This window comes from Lepidothrix coronata, unplaced genomic scaffold (assembly GCF_001604755.1).
Source record: "Lepidothrix coronata isolate B3197 unplaced genomic scaffold, Lepidothrix_coronata-1.0 Scaffold1, whole genome shotgun sequence".
Classification (NCBI taxonomy): Eukaryota; Metazoa; Chordata; class Aves; order Passeriformes; family Pipridae; genus Lepidothrix; species Lepidothrix coronata.
This window is the reverse complement of record NW_016690181.1, coordinates 12961637-12981334: the sequence shown is the minus strand read 5'-3', so window position 1 is coordinate 12981334 and position 19698 is coordinate 12961637. Positions and strand designations below refer to the sequence as shown.

Here is a 19698-nt window from a genome sequence, read left to right as displayed (position 1 = left end):
CTGCTGTGAGCATATGGCAGCTGCGGTCTCTGGCAAGGGCTGGGAGTGGGGCATGATTCAGTTTTATGCTCTCACTGTGTCATGATCAATGACATGATCCCCATCAAGACAGAAACTAAGAATTCTAAGATGGTGTAGTGGGTTGACCCTGGCCAGATACCAGGTACCCACTAAAGCCACTCTCTCACTCTCCCTGTGCAAGTGGACAGAGGAGAGGGAAAAAAACCAGCTAAGAATTCATGAGTAGAGTAAAGAGCTGGGAGAGGTCAGTGACTGATTACCTTCACAGGCAAAACAAGACTTAAAGTGGGGATAGTACATATATTTATTACTAACAGGATAAGAAGCAAAGAGTGAGAAATAAAACAGTCTTAAAAAACACCTTCCCCCCATCCCTCCTTCCTTCAGTGTTCTCCCTCCTCCCCCCAAGCAGTGCAGGGGGACGGGAATGGGGGTTACAGTCAGTTGTTGTTTCTGCCGCTGCTCAGGGAGAGGAGTCCTTCCCCTACTCCAGTGGGGTCCTTCCCACAGGAGACAGTCCTTGATGGACCTCTCCAGCGTGAGTCCATCCCTTGGGCAGCAGCTCTTCCCAAACTGCTGTCCCATGGGTCACTCCTCCATGGAGTGCAGTCCTTAATGAATGAGCTGTACTGACGTGGGTCCCCCACAGGGGCCACCAGTCCTACCCGGGAAAAACCTCCTCCAGCGTGGGCTTCCCTCTCCACGGGCTGCAGGTCTCCAGCAGGACCCCGCTCCATCCTGGGCCTCCCATGGGTTCACAGCTTCCTTCATGCATCCACCTGCCCCAGCATGGGCTTTTCCATGGGCTGCAAGTGGGTCTCTGCACCCCGATGATCCTCCATGGGCTGCAGGGGCACAGCTGCTCCATCATGGTCTGCACCACGGGCTGCAGGGGCCTCAGCTCCGGCACCTGGAGCACCTCCTGCCCCTCCTTCTGCACTGACCTTGGTGTCTACCTTGTTATTCCCATGTTCTCACTCAGCTCTTCCCTGGCTGCAATTTCTTCTGCGCAACAATCTTCTGTTTTTAAATATGTTATCACAGAGGCGTTACTATTGCTCCTAATTGGCTTGGCCTTGGCCAGCGGCAGGAAGTCTGTCCTGGAGCCGGCTGGCATTGGCTCCACGGGACAGAGGAAGCTTCTGGCAGCTTCTAACAGAAGCCACCCCTGTAGCCCCCTCCCGCTACCAAAATCCAGCCACAGAAACCCACTACAGATGGCTGAAAACTAATTTCTTAACTAGGTGACTCCAGGTGTTCAGCCTGAATCCATAATGCTCATTTTCTTCTGCCTTAGACAGAATCTCCTTAAATTATTTAATGCCTCTTTTTTTTTGTTTGTTTTTTCTGCTCTTTCTTCTAATCTTTAGAAGAAAATGTAATGAAAAATCAGATACCTAAGAGAAGTTAGGTTGTGGATGCTATTGGGCGTACATTTGTGTTATTCAGAGGAAAACCGAGAATTAAATATTTCTACACAGATTCAGTCTCTGGTTTCTTGCATCTTCCAGTCAAGAAGTAACCTGCATCATCCTTTTATCTGGCATGGGAAGCCTCCTCTCTGTGCAGACTCCAGGGTACTGAGCAAGATATCCCAAGGGGAAGATGGGCACTTCCAGCTTCAAAGTCCTGCTCACTCTCTGATCCTTGGCATGGCAAAAGCATTGAAACTGGGCAGTAAGATCCTGCCTTATGGCCTCCCACTCCCTTCTGCAAGCCTAATGAGAAAGCCTCGATTTTGCCATTGCAGTCTCTGACCCATTGATCCACAGGGATTCTAAAACTTAGAGTAAATTCTAGGTAAAAAGATTTAGTACATTTTAAAAAGGGAAAAGAACACAAACAGAAAAAAAAGTGATAGGAATAAATTGTTGCCTAAAATATCTGCTAGAAAGTAGTGAAAGGCACATAAAACCACCAGAGAGAGCACGAGTGGGAGCAATTTATATGTGCCTGGCTGTCATCCAAGTATCACACAGGATAACAAAAGACAGTAAGGCTGAGCAGAACATCAACAAACCTGTAGGATTTCAGCAGAGACTAAAATGTTTTTCTACCATAGAGAAAATGCTAGGGTTTTTTTGAGCACTTTGTACAACTGCTGGAGAAGCAGATCCAGTGATTTAGAAATATGAGGTGCCAGAGATTTATACTTTGCAGCTGGTTTTGAAAACATTAGGCAAAGCACCCTAGATGGTACATGAAACACTAGTAATTTTGGATGGAAATGGCTGTTGAAAGATGAGATTCTATGAAATGAGGAAGCTGAAGAACTCATAAGTTCAAGATTTCTAGAAGGAAATACAGATGGAAAACTGAGTAGATCATCAGGTTTTAATTTCAACACTATTTGTTTACTCCCTTAAAAAAAGAGACATTTTGCCCAAATGGTGCCCATCACAGACGGTAAACTCGTAATGGTCCAAGTGTGACAGTACAAATCAGTGGTAGTGAAGTTTGCAAAAATACCTCATCTCTGCATCCCCCACTGCCCAGGTATCATTTGTGATCTGAGACAGCTGTGCTGGAAGAACTGCAGTGAAAGCCTGCAGACAAACAGCTATCTTCAGAATCTGAAGGACAAGTTTTTCTTCTGCAAGGAATGTCTTTTTGCCAATTATTCTAAACAAACTAGGGGATTTTTATATGTATATATTTCTTAATTTGTGATTCCAGGCTGGGATTACCAGAGGAAACACTGGAGATATATCTGGAAAATGTGCATTTATGAAACTCTTGCAGTGATGAGCTATTGAACATGACAGTAGGTTGGACTGAGATCTGGATAGTCCTTCAACAGCTGTGCATCTTGGTGATGAAGTACTGGAGAGAAGTGAGAAGTGAAAATTCTTGCTGGGAAATAAATTCCCAGAGATTATTGTCTAATTTTTTCTAGGGAACAAGGTCTGGCTGCTGCAGCTGTGGAGTGCAGGAGGCTCACAGAAGCAGAGGCAGAAGCTAATTGCTCTTGAGCTGAGCCATATGAGACTAAAAGTAAAGACCTTCGTCTTCCATTTTCCTGCTTGTTGGGGTAGGGCTCTAAAGCCACAAGGCTTTTGTGGAGGGAGGTCCAGAAAGCTGGTTGTGTTTAATTGTTGTTTAATCAGTTTTTGCTTTCCAACAGAGCAAGTCATATCCCTGGGGGTTCTGTGCAGTGAAGGGCTTGCTCCAAGCCACGCTGAAGTCAGTGGTAGTTTTTGGCAATCACTGGGCTCTGTATCAGTCTTGGACCAATTCACCAGTCCAAAATAGTAACATATTCTTTGGATATTACAAGAGAAGGATCAGTCTGGATTTCTGTACATTGATCTCCTTATGCTTCTTTGGGCCGCATCAGAAAAGATGACATTTGCAAATGAGGCAGCAGTGGGATGACAGGCTCCCATCCTCGGTTCTGCCAAAGGAGCACCTGCTTAAAGTATGAGATATTTTAAAAAGAGAAGTAAAAGCCACCAGAAGGCAACTTCTACTGTCATCACAGGCCTCTGATGTACAAGAATAAGAGGCTTCCTGGTGAACAGCCTTGCTTATTAGCATGCCCAATCTGCCTGTAGTCATCCAAACACACATCCTGAAATGTATCATTCACTTGTTTGCTGCAGAGAGAATTATACCCACTAGAAAAATGTCAGTATGTGCAATACCCTTTTATTAAACTAGCTTTATGTACTTAGCACAAAGAAGTGTATCATCTCCCCTGAATCATGCTTTCAAACATATTTACTTGATTAGAAACTAGCTATAATGCCAGAACGAATAAAAGTAAAGAAAACAGAAAAACTGCTGATGTTGCTCTAATCTTAACTGCTTTGAACAACTCTGATCTCTGTACTTAAAACAGCAAACATTGTTAATTACATAGAAAAATGACTTAGACTGATTTGTTTCCTTTAGGAAAAACTAAGTAAGCTCTTTGTAGATGATTTATGTTTCATTAGAAGCATGATGTTTGGATGATCAAATTCTTTATATGCAAATAATTTCCTTTGTATTTCACAGTTGTTGGGGAGAGGAAGCAGTGTTTGAAACTTCAGAAATTACACACCACAGTTATTCCTAAGTCTTACCAAAATATTGTATGAATACAAGATTTTTCCATCCTCTGAGATAAGTAGTTTTGTTTTTTAAAAAAAAAGATCCAAGGATCATAGATTGAGCACAGATGGGGAGAAGCAGATTTAAACAAGTTTTGAATCTAGCTCTTGGAAACAAATAAAATCCCATCCATGCAGTGCACTGAGAAAAAAAACCAAACAAACCAACAACCAACTGAATCTGAATCAAATAGCTCTTCACAAAGACTGAAAGGTTAGCACTCAAATCTTAAATGACACATACTGAAGAAATGTAGCTTTGTCACAGATCAGATTTTTCCTCTCCCTGAAATGCCAGAGAGGCACGTGACTACTCTGACACCACGGACAATACATCAGCAGTGACGATGTAGTTGCTAAGAATCACAAAGTCCTCTTAGGTCATGTTTTCAGGAGCAGCAGTCCTCTACAACTGGGTATAAACCACAGAACCAGAGAATGTCCTGGATTGGAAGAGACCTTAAAGATCATCTACAATCCCCTGCCATGGGCAGAGACACCTTTCACTAGACCAGGTTGCTCAGAGCCCCATCCAACCTGGTCTCTAACACTGCCAGAGATGGAGCATCCACAGCTTCTCTGGGCAACCCGTTCCAGTGCCTCTCCACCAGCACAGTACAGAATTTCTTTCCTAATATCTAAACTAAATCTACTTTCATTTTGAAGCCATTCCCCCTTGTCCTGTTACTACATGTTGTTATAATAGTCTCTCTCCATCTTTCTTGTAGGCCCCTTCAGGTACTGGAAGGCCGTAATTAGGTCACCTCGAAGACTTCTCTTTTCCAGGCTGAACAATCCGAATTCTCTTATCCTTAGTGACATGCTTTTATAAAGGTATCAACTTTTATAAAGGTATCAAAGGCATTCGAGGAGGTACTACTGAACAAGACAGAGACTGTTCTTGTTGAGAAAACAAAATAATTTATCAATTATTATTATCTATTTATCTATTATATTTATCTGTTAAAGTTCCTCAGATCTTCACATTATATTAATTTGAAATGCCCTGTAATTTTAAGCACTTATAACAAGTTTGTCACATGATTCTGAACATAATATGTAACAATGAATTTATTTCCTTGCTTTTAAAAACAAAACAAAGCAAAGCAAAACAAAACAAAACAAAAACCCAAACCAAACCAAAACATAGAAGCTGAGTGGCTCCAGTGGCACCTGCAGAAGGGTTCCTTTGAAGCACCTCTGTAATTAGAACTAAAGATCAGCACTTTGGAGACCTATTCCCAAAACCAAATAGAGGAATTTATCAGGAATTAAGGAACCGAGCAGAACAGTACTTTCAGCCATGGTTATTCAGGATAGTGGGGAAGCCGAAGGATAACTTTGGAGTTTGGCATAATTTAGGCCACAAAGACCACAAATTATTAATAGGTTATTCCAAGTATTGCTCCATGATCTGGAGGGATCAAGGTTGATACATGATGCTGATTAAAGCTGTCTCATATGCCCTTCATTCTTATCCTCAGAGATTTTAAAAGTAAATATGAAGGGTAAAATTCAGAGTGCCTCTGGACAGAATGGTGGTTTCTATGTTCTTAACATGGTTGACTGATTAAACAGATTATTTGTCCTTAATCAAGAGAATTTTTATCAGCACATTGCTCACTCAAGGGATTCAGAGGGACTGTCTTTGTTCTCAGTAAAGAAAGCCAAGCATGGAGCTGCTAAAGGAGAAGAGGGAAACCAGAATGCAAGCAACACTTGGCCAAATGAAAATGTGATAAAGGAAAATTTCATCTGCTTTTCCAACATTAGGCTCCCAAGTCTGCTACCCTGACTTATCTTGAGTAGTATTCATTCCTGAGAGTGCTGCTTTTTAGCTCAAAGTAAACTAACATTTTAGGGTACTTTTTCAAAATAACTGAAGATGACTGGGGAGACCTCCATGTATTTATCACTCCTGGCGACATGTGGCCTGTTAAAAAGGACCCTATTGCTCTGCAGTGTAGAAAACTTCCTGTGAAAAAAGTGATGCTTTCTTCGTGCATCTTTCCGTGTTGTATCGAATCCCAAATGTGTTTGCTATTCATTACTACACTCAGTAATAAGCTAGCTTTATATTTCAGATGAACACACAAAAAAGTCCTTTCTGTTAACAAAATCTTCTGCAGGCACCCTAATGATTCAGCTGAAGAAAAGGCGAAAGGCAAAGAACATTTCAGAACTTATGATACCTGTTAATGGCAATGTTAGGAATGAAGGACTGTATCAGTATCCTGTACCTGTATCTTAAGTGGTACTCAAGAACAGTGAGCCTGTTCTGCAAGAAAAGGTATGGTTATAAGTCACATTTATCTTTGGTGGGATCCTTTCTATTTAAGTTCTCCAGAATATTTGAGGAAGCTTCACAGAGCAGCTTCCTTGGCTCCTCGTCTTGCTAAGTCCCTACGTATGTTGGTATCTCAGAATTTCTAAAAGTTAATGCTTTAGTTTTGAGGGGTCTGTGGACAGGAACAGGTACGATGTTAGGGGTGGTTTCTAGAGGAGCTCAGGGATAGGTAATGGAATCTTCACAGAGAAGTTATTTTAAATATTTCTCTATAATTATAATAGTGGCAGGAGAGACCAAAAATTTCAGTATTATTAAAGAAAGTTTCTTTCTTCAGGTGTATGATTCTTCAAAAATCATGGAATTTGTCTTCCTTCCATACCCAAGATCCCTGAATCTTGCAAAACCCCTTATCAGAACTTCTGGCTTCAAGGTGTTTTTTTTTGTTGCCGGAGAATAGGCAGCAGTTTTGCTGGAGGTTATATACCCGTCATTGAGGTGTTTGTAGGAGAATGTAATCTCCATGAAGGAAGATTTATTCTCCAGACTGTCTGTACTTTCTCTTGAGAGTTGGCCAAAGAAGAAACTATGTATGTGGTGTCACAGGGAAGGATAGAAGAAATGGAGCCAGTGAGAAAACACTCTACTACAAGATTGCTCATTGATAGGAAAACATAAAGGCAGAGCTGCTGAGCAACAGAATTAACAGGTTTTGAGGGTTGCATGGACAAGTTTCTTTCTAATCAATGAAAATATTATATGAACACTGTAACTGCTGTCTTAACTGACAAATAAAATGAACTATTTTCAGACAAAAAGCATTTTTGGAAAGAAAGGGACTTGCTACACCCTGAGTTCTAAAATCAGCTCTCTTGCATAAAGCTATCAGTGACAATCTCTGCTTTGAAATACTAAAAATTATTCTGTTTTTCCAATAAACTGACACTGTTGTTGCTCTCATCTTGCTCTGTATTTTTATAGTAAAATATTTCTTTTACACTTTTCAAAAGTGTAAAAAACCACTACTATAATACTGCCCTTTTTCCCTACAAAGAAACAAGTGGCAACAACAGATGTTATGCTTATGTAAGAGAACAATTCCATTAAGATCTTAAAAATTATGAGGAATAAGTAGAAATCAAAAGTTACAAACAAATTGATTTGGTTTTTACAGGTACCTTCATAAAAATTCTTTGTCTATAATTTGCTGCTTGACTAATGGAAGCAAGGTAAGATGAATACAAACCCCTCCTTCTAACAAGGAGGTTGGGAGGTTTCTGGCAAATGGGAGAATTAAGTTACAGAGAGTTAACTACATTTGCTCAGGGGCTGTTACAGAGTACAAGACCACAACAGGTGGAAAGCTTTTAGGACAGTGCTTCTTTTAAGTGCTTTTTGTCTTTTTCTTTTCTGGGTTCAAACTGAAAGAGGGGAAATTTAAGCAGGGTATAAGAAAGAAATTCCTGTGAGGGTGGTGAGGCACTGGAACTCTTAGGTCACCCACAGAAGCTGTGGATGCTCCATCCCTGGCAGTGTCCAAGACCAGGCTGGATGGGGCATTGAGCAACCTGGTTTAGCGAAAGGTTTTCCTGCCCATGGCAGAGTGTTTGGAACCAGAAGATCTTTAAGGTCCCTTCCAACCCAAGTCACTCTATGATTCTTTTAGAAGTGGAGAGGATTCAGAAAGACCTGAGGGTAAAACAAGTTGGAAAGGGATAACCTAAAATGCTACTAGTCAAATCAGAAACGAGGACCATGATGGATGTGGCTGGAGGAGATGGTAAGAAGCAGGGACTGGAAACAGATGTCACTTCAGAAGGGAGAGGAGAAAACTGGTCTTAGTTCAGCACTTCTGTTGCTGTTATTAGCAACTTGCAAAAATATTTGGTTTATTTAAAGCACCCAAACTGTTGGAAATCAGCTCTTTCTGAGAGCCTTTCTTTAGCTCTAGGTGTAGTTTTGGACGACGAAGCCCCTCTGCTTGCTTATCACTCCCAAGCTCCCAGGCCAGTCCTGCTGGCCCCACAGCACTCAGTGCATGCCCAGATGTGTGCAGTGCTCGCAGATCTATCTGGCATCCAGAAGGCCATAGCCAAGCAATTAAAATTTGTGGTTGACTCTTGTTTTAGATAAATGAGACGAGACTTAAAACACATGGAAATTTTCAAGTTAGAACAGTGTCCAAAATCTACAGTCTTTGGCCCAGCACTGCCTCAGGATACAGCATTTTTTTCTCTAAAATATTACAAAGGTCAGATATTTATTTTTTTAACACTTTCCTCCAAACTAACAGTGTATCAGTAGAGGAACAAGGGAGCTTGGAAGGCTTTTTACTCTTTGCATGAAGCCAGGAAGGTGAAGTTGAGGGCCTTGTCTCTAAATATAACTTTTATCAGAAATTACTAAAGATGATAAAATCCCCCTATCCTATTAACTGAATACTCTGATTTTTTCAAGAATTTGCTTATCTTCATTTACTGTAACCCCACCTTCAGGAAATAGTATCTCTTTGACCAGACACAACTGTCTTCCCTCTCTATTTAAAAATAACAAGTTGGCAAGAAGAAAGGGATTCTTTCCTCACAAGTGAATCAGTGATACCAAAAGTATTAGCTGTTAATGTATCTGCAAAAATCACTGGATATCCATCTCTCATCATCATCATAAACAGCTTCCAAAATTCTGCCTTAATTGAAATCCAGTCTTATGGAGCATGTGAAACAGGCTTGAGGGAACAAGAAATATAGGGGAAATACTGATCAAAGAAATCAGGGGGGAAAAGCCCCTTATCTTTGTGCAAGAGTTTGTTAGAGTTCCAGAATAAATGGCAGTCACATACAGGGCCAGGAGTTGGACTTTGATGATCCCTGTGGGTCCCTTTCAACTCAGGATATTCTATGATTCTGTGTTAGTGCATCATATCAAAGCACTGTGTGAACTTGGATGCTCCTATACAAAGGAACACTAAAGGAGATAAGTACTGTTATTGCCAGCACAACGTGGGGGAAACTGAGGCAGTAAAGTTAGTGGCCCACCTTCAGATACACTAAACATCCTTAACTTCAGCTTGGATGAGGGGCTCTAACAAAACCTTAAAAATATTTTCCCTTGCCCTGGGCACATCTTCCAATCTCAAAAAAAAACTTCACAGTGCTCTCCTGGTTTTTATTATTGAGACAGAAGGTTGGAAAACTGATTGCTTTCTCATTCTCGATCACATTCTTGTTCAGCAAAACATTCCTATGTTGGGTCCTTCTGGTTGAACACCGCACTATCTATATGCAAAGAAAAGACAGACCTTCTGTTTACTAACAGGCACTTATATTTCAGATGCTTCAGTTGCACAGATGTGAAGAAAACTCCCCGTGGTACTTGCCTCTGGAGGACTCTTTCTGCTGGCTTAATCGCAGCAGTACAGCCTCTGAAAATCACTCCATATTTTCGTTGTCAGAAGTTTGGCTGTCAGATAGCAGCTTTCTCCTAGCTGTAGATTCCTGTTCCCAGTGTGGAACAGTGGCATATTTACAACACTTTAGGGTTAAAAAAAAAAAGAGTGGAAGACCCAACTGGCATAAAAATATGTCCAGAACTCTTCTCCACAGCAAAATAAAGCCCAAATCCTCCAATCCCCCTTGTCTCACCTCTCCATTAAAGAAAACAAAAGTGACTAATCTTGACCTCTCTCCAAAGGGGAATGTTTTGCTTCTTGAATCCTTGGCTCTGGCTCTTGTATGATACTGGGACTATGACTAATAACCTCTTACCGGAGTACTGCTGATAATTTTGCCATTGAGTAGCTGTTCTCATTCTGGATCATCATACTATGCATTTAAGTTGCCAAGATTTTATTTAAAAAAAACACCAAAGTATAAGATATACACTCATAATCCCCCGTGTTAGAAATACATTTTTCAGCTTTAACTGTTAGGTTTTGCCTGACAATTTTTCCTCCTTCCTCCAAGCTGTTATTTTTCAGATGCCTGCTATGAAATGGTTCCCTTTTTCCTTTCTTTCTCTCAAACACTTTTACTAATTCAAAACAGATTTGAGACTGCTGCTCTTTTTTAAAGCAAATATGCCATGTATCATGTCGAGTTAGGTCAGCATTGCTTATGTTATGTTTCACACTTCACCCAAATGAGGCATCCATACTGCTTTTCAAAGGGAATAAAGCCAGACAAGGTGTGGTAGGCTTTATGGTTGGAATAAAAAGTGAGGCACATTCACAGGTTATGGATCTGACCTCGTGACATGGCACAGGGAAGGGCACTTATCTGCCTGTTTGCTTAAAAAGTTAAAAACTAGGAAAACTTCAATTATTTTTTAAAAAAAGTTCTTTGGGCAGTTTCTTTTTTAGCATCCATAATCTACTCATTATTTATGATTTGATGGTCACTATATTTGATGGACAAAAATGGACATAAACTCTTTTGTACCTAAAATGAGCTTAAAAAATTAATAACCATACGATGACTTCTGCAGCAATCAAAAATGGAAGGTAAAAAAAGTGAGGGAGAGAAAGGGAGAGAAGCAATTACAACAACAGTGAGTTTTGAGATTCCCTGAGGGCTGCTGGTAATTAAACTAACGGCAACATGAATCTCTGTTTGATGTGGTCATGAATTTGTTTTCAAAAGAAAAATGTTTAAAAAGATTCTTTCAAGAGAAATTTTTAGATAACAAGCTCAGCATGAATAATTAGACCAGAAATACTTTGATAAATATTATTATGGAGAAGTCATTTATGGGCCATGGCATTGGAAGGTTAGAAATCCTAGTGATAAATAAGGTGGCAAGTTTGCATCCATTTTGAACACACAAAACCAGGGCTGTGTTCTTGTATGCTTGAGTCTGCTCCTCAGAAAAGAGGTGGCCTCTTGTTTTGCCATTGCATTAAGCTTTACAAAGACACAGATGCAAGACAGAAAATTTCAGTGGGAAAGCTCAGTGGAACGAAAGAAAACCACACACAATTCCAAAGGCACTTTTCATTCCCAGGGGCTGCACAGAGATCAGAGGTGAAATTTAGTGGTGATAAAAAGTCTGCGAGCCTACTCTACTCCCCCAGCCTTTCCAACCGCCATTCAATTCTGCTGAAATCATATCCTTGGAAATATCTCCTTCAGAATACTCTAAAAATAAAACCACTTCCATTTTGTAGAAATGTAAGCTCCTAGCAAAACCCACTGAAATCCAGAGAACATGCAGGTGCTCTGCACCCTCTAAAATCAACTTGCCTTGGACATCCCCAAACCATATTTCATTCATTTACTGACCAATTCAAGAAGTGGAGGCACATACAATCAATCACAAGCCAGCAAATAACCAATGAGTGAACTAGAATGCAATATATTTACCAGTGGAAACCCATGTTTAAAAGGAAAAGAAACCACTTGTTGGCTGTCATGGTATTATTCATAAAGGCAAACTAGGAGATCTTATGGATACCAGGAGCAAAGCTATAACAAAGGCAACCAACTGCTAATGAAGAAGGGTTTTCAGTCAAATTTCATGGGTCATACAAAGTCATTACCATGCCTGCAGGAGTTCAACAGCTCTGCCAGTTGAATTCGGGTGAAATGAAGTGATTATTTTGTTATTCATTTTGTAGTTTTGGACATTTTTCTTTAAATTGCAATTTCTGAAGCCAACCTGCTATGCAAGAATATCAGGTTTAATTTCCAGAGTTAACTTCTATCTAACATTATTGCAGAGGAAACCTTGAAAACAGGTCTTCTGTGTACACCAAGGTCTCAGAAACTACAAGATTGATATCTGTTTTCTTTTTTTCTGCTTAAATACCACCTTATGGCTTTAAGCCAATTTCCTAACACTTTGGAGGCTTCATTCATTTTTGAACTAAGAGACAGATCGTTTGGCTGCTACTGGTAACAAGTTCTGCATGGGTTAACTTTCCAAATTGCTTCCATTGCAGGTTTCCCTCTGGTTTTGAGTTAGTTAAAACTCTTAAGGTTCTTTTCCATAACATTTTAAGCTATAATGTCTTCAAATGTAAGCAAATGTTTCTGATAAAATAATATGTTTGAAAAATTTAATGGATGACAAAGATAACAAAAAATTCTTAGTGCTTTTCTTTGTCAGTAACTTCTTCTAGGAATATAGCCAGGCTGGGCATTTGTTTGGACTGGTAAACCGTGACTCAAAAGTGGCTCTCTTGGCAGCATAAGCAACTGTTCAGTGGTGGAAGCAAAAGGCTCACAGTCTTTCCTAGCTGATTAATCATCATGACAGGCTTGAAGACTAAATGATCTGCCCAGCTCCAGATGTTAGCTGTGCATCCACCTCTTGTTCTTCTGGTTCATAGGCAGTAGCCTGAATTGCTCATTCTGAAGATAATGATGATCGTTACTGTTCAAAACAAAAAGGCTTCGGGCTTTGTAATATTATACTATGATAGAGGAGGCTACTACACAGGATCACACGGTATATATAGTCTAGACATGATGAAATGCTGCAAGATCCTTCAGGCAGAGGTGGTGACAGTCTTGCACATAAAGCTTTATGACGTTTCCCTTCTCCATTCCCACCTCCTACTAGAACTGTTATCAATTGAACAAAGGTGGAGCATGAATATGTAGCTGGCTCTCTCCCATTAAGTCCCTGCCACCACGGGCTGCACTAACCCCTGTTAAACCAATAACAAAAAAAAGCTTCTCTTTGATGGGAGGCAGCATCTGTTTCACAGCACAGGGTAACACTCCACAGGATTTACAGACAGGAACAAAGAGCAGTGATATAATAAAAGCAGAGGACAACATCAAGGTGGCAGAAAGAAGTTACTGAACCCTGTTTGAGACAGCCTAAGACTGCTACAGGATCTTCAATGGCTGCAAGTAATGAGAGACATCACTTAGATTGTCATCTAAAGGATGGTCCTCCACAGAGGAACCAAGTTTGTCTTGGGCATCAGTCAGAAAGGACTTCATTGACAGTGGCACTCCAGGAAGTGAACACCAGAGAATCAGCACTCTGTGTCTGAAGCAAGCTGCAGCCTGCTCCTCCTGGAGATTGATCATCTGTGTTCACGGAGGCCAGACCATGCCAGTATCACCACACAAAATGGTTTAGCTGCAGCCATTTCTTATTTTCCCTTTGCATATTTTCCTTGAATGAGTAAAACAGGTTACTATGGAGTTATTTATTTTCTTTCTTCTGCTAATCTCTTTTGTTAGTAGTACTGCTCCCCCAGTGCAACAGAGAGAGTAATCAGCTACTCTGGAGAAATTAATTCACCCCTAGTCATGCAACCTTTGGAAAAAGGTTGTCAGATAGTACCTACTAAGGACTTTACAGATTAAAATGCTAACATAATTCAGAATTAATTTAAGATTTTTTCATCCATTTTCATGGATGGCTTTATGTGATTTGACTAACAATTTTAGCTCTGACCCATCTGCCCTGAAATGTGAAAGGGATTTAACTCAGTCTCAAGCATCACAGCTCCTTTCAGGTATAGGTTGCTCCTGTTTATAATATCTGTATTGCTGATTTATATATTCATACACTCATAGAATGGTTTGGGTTGGAAGGGGCCTTAAAGATCATCTAATTCCAAACCCCCTGCCATTGGCAGGGGCACCTGTCATGAGGCCAGGTTGCTCAGAGCCCCATCAAGCCTGGCCTTGAACACTGCCAGTGATGGGGCATCCACACCTTCTCCGGGCAACCTGTTTCAGTGCCTCAGCACTCTCAGAGTGAAGAATTTCTTTCTAATATCTAATCCAAAGTTTAAGATTAATACAGAACAGCAGTGAGAACAACAAAAACTATAAAAATACCAAGTGCTTCTGTTTTCATGTTTGACCTCCAAGCTTCAAAATGCTTTATCATACCCACTACTCATGGCTGAGGAAATGGAAACAACAGAAAATGAAATTAATGTGCCTCAAGTCCTGCAGAAAATGATATCTGAGTCAGGAACTGCACCCACACCACCTGGAAACTCCACAATAACCACACCAATGCATCCTTCTAGATGGGACATGGACTGTCATGATGATACAAGTGTCTGACACTGGCTTTTAAAAGCTGATTTACAGAGAGGGCAAAGGAGGTCTGGTTGCACTTACTACTCTATGGCTCAGTTAGTACTCACAGTGTACATGTGCAAGTGAGTAGACCACGTGTGACCAGCTCTGATATGCATTATTTATATAACAGTTCTACAGACTTAAAAGCTAATAAATCCACAGCCTGCAGATGATGTGCAGACATACAGACACATCATCACAAATACAACTTTATCTTGATTCTTTGTCTTTTTTCCCCTGCTGCTGAACAACAGAGAATCTAGTACAATAGCAAAACAAGCCTCTAAAGCATAAGTTTGTTTAAATCACAGTGTTTCTCCAATACAACTGACACATAGAAAAAAGTGTCATTTTCCAGGGAACCATTTCTATATGAATACTTCACACAGATCAAACGTTGTCAAACTTTTTTGCAGCACCATGATGCAAGATGCTCAACACTTCTCTTACTCTCTGAGTGGTCTTGACCTCACTGAGGAGGATCCACGGATTTCCATTTGGATTGAAGTGTATCTGAAATACATAGTCTATAAATTTGCATAACAGTGAAAGCACAACACAAGAGGTCAAAATGAGGTTTCTCTCCTTACATATTGCAATTATAGTCTATTTATAATGATAAATAATGCTTATTATATTAATTAATAAGGCTTGTATAACCCTGCTGGACAAAGCAGCTTGCCCTGTGTAGAAAATGACATTAACTCAACCTCTGCAGACTGTCCCTGAGCCCAAAAATGCTTTCATTAGAAGAGTAAATCACCTGTACTAATTACACACTTCACTCACTCAGGGGTCATTGCTCATGGCAAAGGTTTTAAATCAGCCACCCCAGGAGACAGACATCATTATATTTCTAGAGCAGTCACCTAGTGCTGAAAAACTAGGCAACCCTGGAAAAAGATTCACACTCTGAAGTCTCTAAAGGTGAAAGACCATGATAGTCCATTGCTGGCCACAAGAAAAGAGACTAGAATATTCGAATGAATAGAGAAAATGAAGAGAGTAATCAGAAACTGTTGTTGAAATCTGAAGTTTAGCATTATTTTTAGCGATTCTGTGGTTCTTCTGACTTTCATGTAAATTACGTTTTTTCCCATCTCTTGTATATCAATACCTGGCCCAGCAAAGCTTGACAGAATGGGAGAAATGTGAAATAATTTAATTTTATTCCCTTTGTGTTTCATATGTGCTATTTATCCACCTAAATTTATCAGTTCTTCCCAGATGGTACCTGCTCACACTGTTGGTACTTCCCTTAGCTCAGTATGCAGAACTTGAAGAATCCATGGTATATAATCTGAAAACCAGCATCTAAGTGGTCATAGGGGGCAGAGATAACTGCATTTCACATTCCTCTTCTCCTAATCACTGCTTGTAAAACCTGTCAGCAGGTTTCTCTCTGGGAAATCACAGTGCAGAAAGTTACTTTAGGTAGGTGCTGCCTTCAACTAAGTACACTCCAAGGTGTCATGCTGCCCTCAGCATAAAAGTAACACCATCTGCCAAAGGCAAGAGGCAGTGATGGTGTGGGCAGGGTTCTCCATCCAGGCGTTTACGGCTGCTCTGCACCACAGTACCATACCTGGGGTAAGCAAAAGGGGAGTGGGAGCAGAATTTGTTCAGAAACAGCAAAGAACAGGAGCAAAGGCAGAAAACCAATGGAGCCAGGGTAGAGAAGGGATCCTTGAAGTATTTGGCATTTTCACAACTGCCTTCTATGTGAATGCTAAAAAGGTTTTCAAGGATGCAAATGACCAAGTACACAAATTCTTCCTAAGGTCCCTAGGAACTCGAAAAAGGCAATGAATCAATACATTTTCTATCAAATTATCTCTGAACTCTTTAATCTGTACTTCATTTTGTAATTTACAAGCACACGGTATAAATTTTCATTGACATCTAGATGCAAATTTTTTCTACCATTTGTGTGACCCTTTTCAGTCAGATTCATTAGGCAACATTAGAAAAACAATAATCCCTTGAGCTCTGTGTACTGCATGAACCTCTCTCTCCCTCCACTGTGACTTAGGAATGGGACATGTTTTGCAACAATGTCGCTTAAATATACAATAGTCCCAGTTTGCTTCTCTTTTACCCCAGAGTAAATGAGGAGTAAACTTATTGATGTCAATGCGATTAAGGTAATATAAATGGCCTGAAAACATGGATTGCTGTTAGCACTCAGAAGAGCACACTCCAGAGGCTTGTCCACTTGCACAAAACATATCCCCTATAGTAACAGAATATAATAAATGACACATATCACTGCAAAGAACTCCTATGACTAAATGGTGCATTGTATAAAGCAGACCTTTCATCAGTGCACGGAGACAGTCTTTACTTTTTAAAACCCGACACTGTCATGCAAATTCTTGCCAAGTCTTCACTATTCTGTTATTTAAACCTCTTAAAATTTCACAGCTTCACAGAAAACATACTATTAAAAAAAATAAAAAAAAATCCAACTTAAACAGAAAACATCAAATCTGGCAGGGTATATACAGAGAAACTATAGTTTTGGAAAAGAAATTGCAAGGCTTTTATACTGTAAAAGTAATGAAACCCAAAAGGTTATCTGAAGTATAATTTAAAGAAATGTGTTTGCATTGTTTTCAGATAAAACAATCCTTAGGCCATGTGTAAAAGTCCTGAACTGCAGGACAGTAATGAGTTCGTGAATCAGGACTGTAAATTCCCTTGCTGTGAATCTGGGAGCCATCAGGAGCACACCGGATGGAGTCAGCAGTTACCAAGGCACATACATACAGCACAGGCCACTCAAATCTCCAAACTGCCATTTATCATTTCCTGAGAGAAGTTTCTTGGCAAGCCTCCTTTAAAAACATTTTTTTTTCCAAAACAACCAACCATTCCAGCAGGCTATGAATACCACTATAATTTGGTCTATTTTTCATATCAAGTAGACTATAGGTTCTGGTTTTCAGTTAATTAAAGAAACCTTCTTTTCAGATTTCCAAATGTCGTTTGCAGCAGGGTAGAACCCACAGTGAGCCAGCTCTGAAACAGTGCCAGTCACAGACCAAACTCTATGGAAATGCAAGGAAAAACCCCCAAAACATAAATAAACCCACGGTTTGAAGTTGCAAAGCCCAGCTTACATAACACCAAATTTGGTCATCCTGCCAAACTGTTAACCTTTGTCTCTGATGAAAATAGCTGTCTTGGGCTTGGCTGTGTTTCATTCTTCTGAATGTGTAATGGCTCAGAGCTGTCTGTCAGAATTTGAACTCCATATGCTGTTGTTATTGTTATTATTATTATTATTATTATTATTATTACTACTACTACTATTATTATTATTATTATTATTGCTACTACTACTACTAAACACTAATAGCACTTAGGGGCCTTGTCTGAGATTCACACATAGAGAGAGAAATAGCCCTTGCCTTGAAAAACGCATGATCTAAAGAGATGAGATAAAAACAAGGGATGGAACAAAGATTGTATTTTCATTCCTGTTTTATACATATTCAACTGAGATATGGAGGGATTAAATGTCTTTCCTGTGCTCACACATAAAATATCTGGGGCAAAAGCTAGGAACTGAACCAATGTTTTCCAGTTCAAACCAACTTCATCTTCCTTCATTAACCCTTTATTTTCTAACTACAAGTCTGCTTAAATCTGTATTTAGAAGCTGAGATCTCACAGCTGTGTTCAGCTTTTGGGCACAGAGGTCTAAGCACAGGAGGGAGCAACACATCTCTAACCTCTTGCAAGAATACATATGCTCACATAGCAATAGTTACTTGTGAACTTGTTACTTGAAGCCTTAGAAAAATCCAATTTAGGAAATAAAGTCCCCTATTTTGATTTCCTATTTTGTGAAGGAAGTCTGGATTCTGCTATTTCTCTGCAGAGTCCTCTGTGCAAGCAGCCACAGAAACAACAAACTGTGCCATGCTTCAAGGAAAAAAGTAAATAATCACTTAAGGGATTTCTCTAAACATCTGACCTGCAGTTTGCACATTCTTACCAAAAAAGAAAATGAAAAAAAGAGAGTAGTTATACATGTTTAAGTAAAGAATTATTATACTACTTTGCCTTCAGAAGACTTTTGTCTTCTAAAAAAAACCAGTTTTCTACATCAGAAGTAGCTTCCTCCTGAAAATCAACTAGCTTTATTTTTTTTTTTAAATTGGTATTTAGAATAATTGAATTTCTCAAGTTGGAAGGGACCCATAAGAATCCTTAAGTCCAACTCCCTGTTTCTTGCAGGGCTGCCTAAAACTAAATCATATTGGAACGGGCTGCCTGGGGAAGTGGTGAATTCTTCGTCCCTGGAGGTTTTTAAGATGAGACTGGATATGGCACTCAGTGCCATGGTCTAGTAACCACAGCGGTGTTGGATCAAGGGTTGGACTTGATGATCTCAGAGGTCCTTTTCAACCCGGCTGTGATTCTACGATTCTTGGATGGGACTAAGAGCATCATCTAGATGCTCTTAAACTCTGTCAGGCTTGCTGCTGTGACCACTTAGCTGGGGAGCCTGTGCCAGTGCCCAACCACCCTCTGGGGGAAGAACCTTTTCCTAATGTCCCCCTTGAACTTCCCCTAAAGCAGCTTCATTCCACTTCCTCGTGTTCTGACACTGGTCACCAGAGACAGGCAGTCAGCACCTACCCATCTGCTATCCCCCCCCCTAATTTTAGATGTTGTGGTTTTAGAGGCTCTTACTTTGGTCAAATAAAAAGTCAAGGTTTTGTTTTGTTGTTGGTTGGTTGGTGTGTTTGGATATATACCTGAGATTAGGACAACTTCCAGGTGAATTTCAAGTGTTCATTCCAAAGCATGGATATAGGAGAGCACTACAAAACACTTACTAGGTTTAAAAATAATCACAATAATATGCACAAAATTACATGTGTCTTTCTGTCTTTTTTCTTGGAATGGCTGAAGCTTTTCAGCTAAAACATTCCCATAAATTTTTGTCTGAGATGCCCAAAATGGAAAACTTCAGGTCAGATGGTTAAATATGCACACAACTAAAACAGAGTCTTATAATGGGCAATGTTTTGGTAAGGCTTCAATGCATTCCCAATGCCCAACAACAACAGGTGTGTATGCTAACAAATCCCAAAATACATGAACATGGAAGACAAACTTTGCTTCACTACTTGGCTTCAATACCACAGTTTTGGTTACTTTTACAGAAAAAAAGGGCTGTCATTACATGCCTCAGTCAGAAAATAGAATTTCTGTTTTATGCGAAATTGTG

General features: G+C 40.0%; 1 protein-coding gene across 2 annotated transcripts in view; it reads right to left on the bottom strand.

Moving 5' to 3' along the window:
- Positions 1 to 19698, bottom strand: part of KCNQ1 (potassium voltage-gated channel subfamily Q member 1) — a 342106-nt gene that overhangs the window by 2131 nt on the left and 320277 nt on the right. The window lies entirely within an intron of this gene.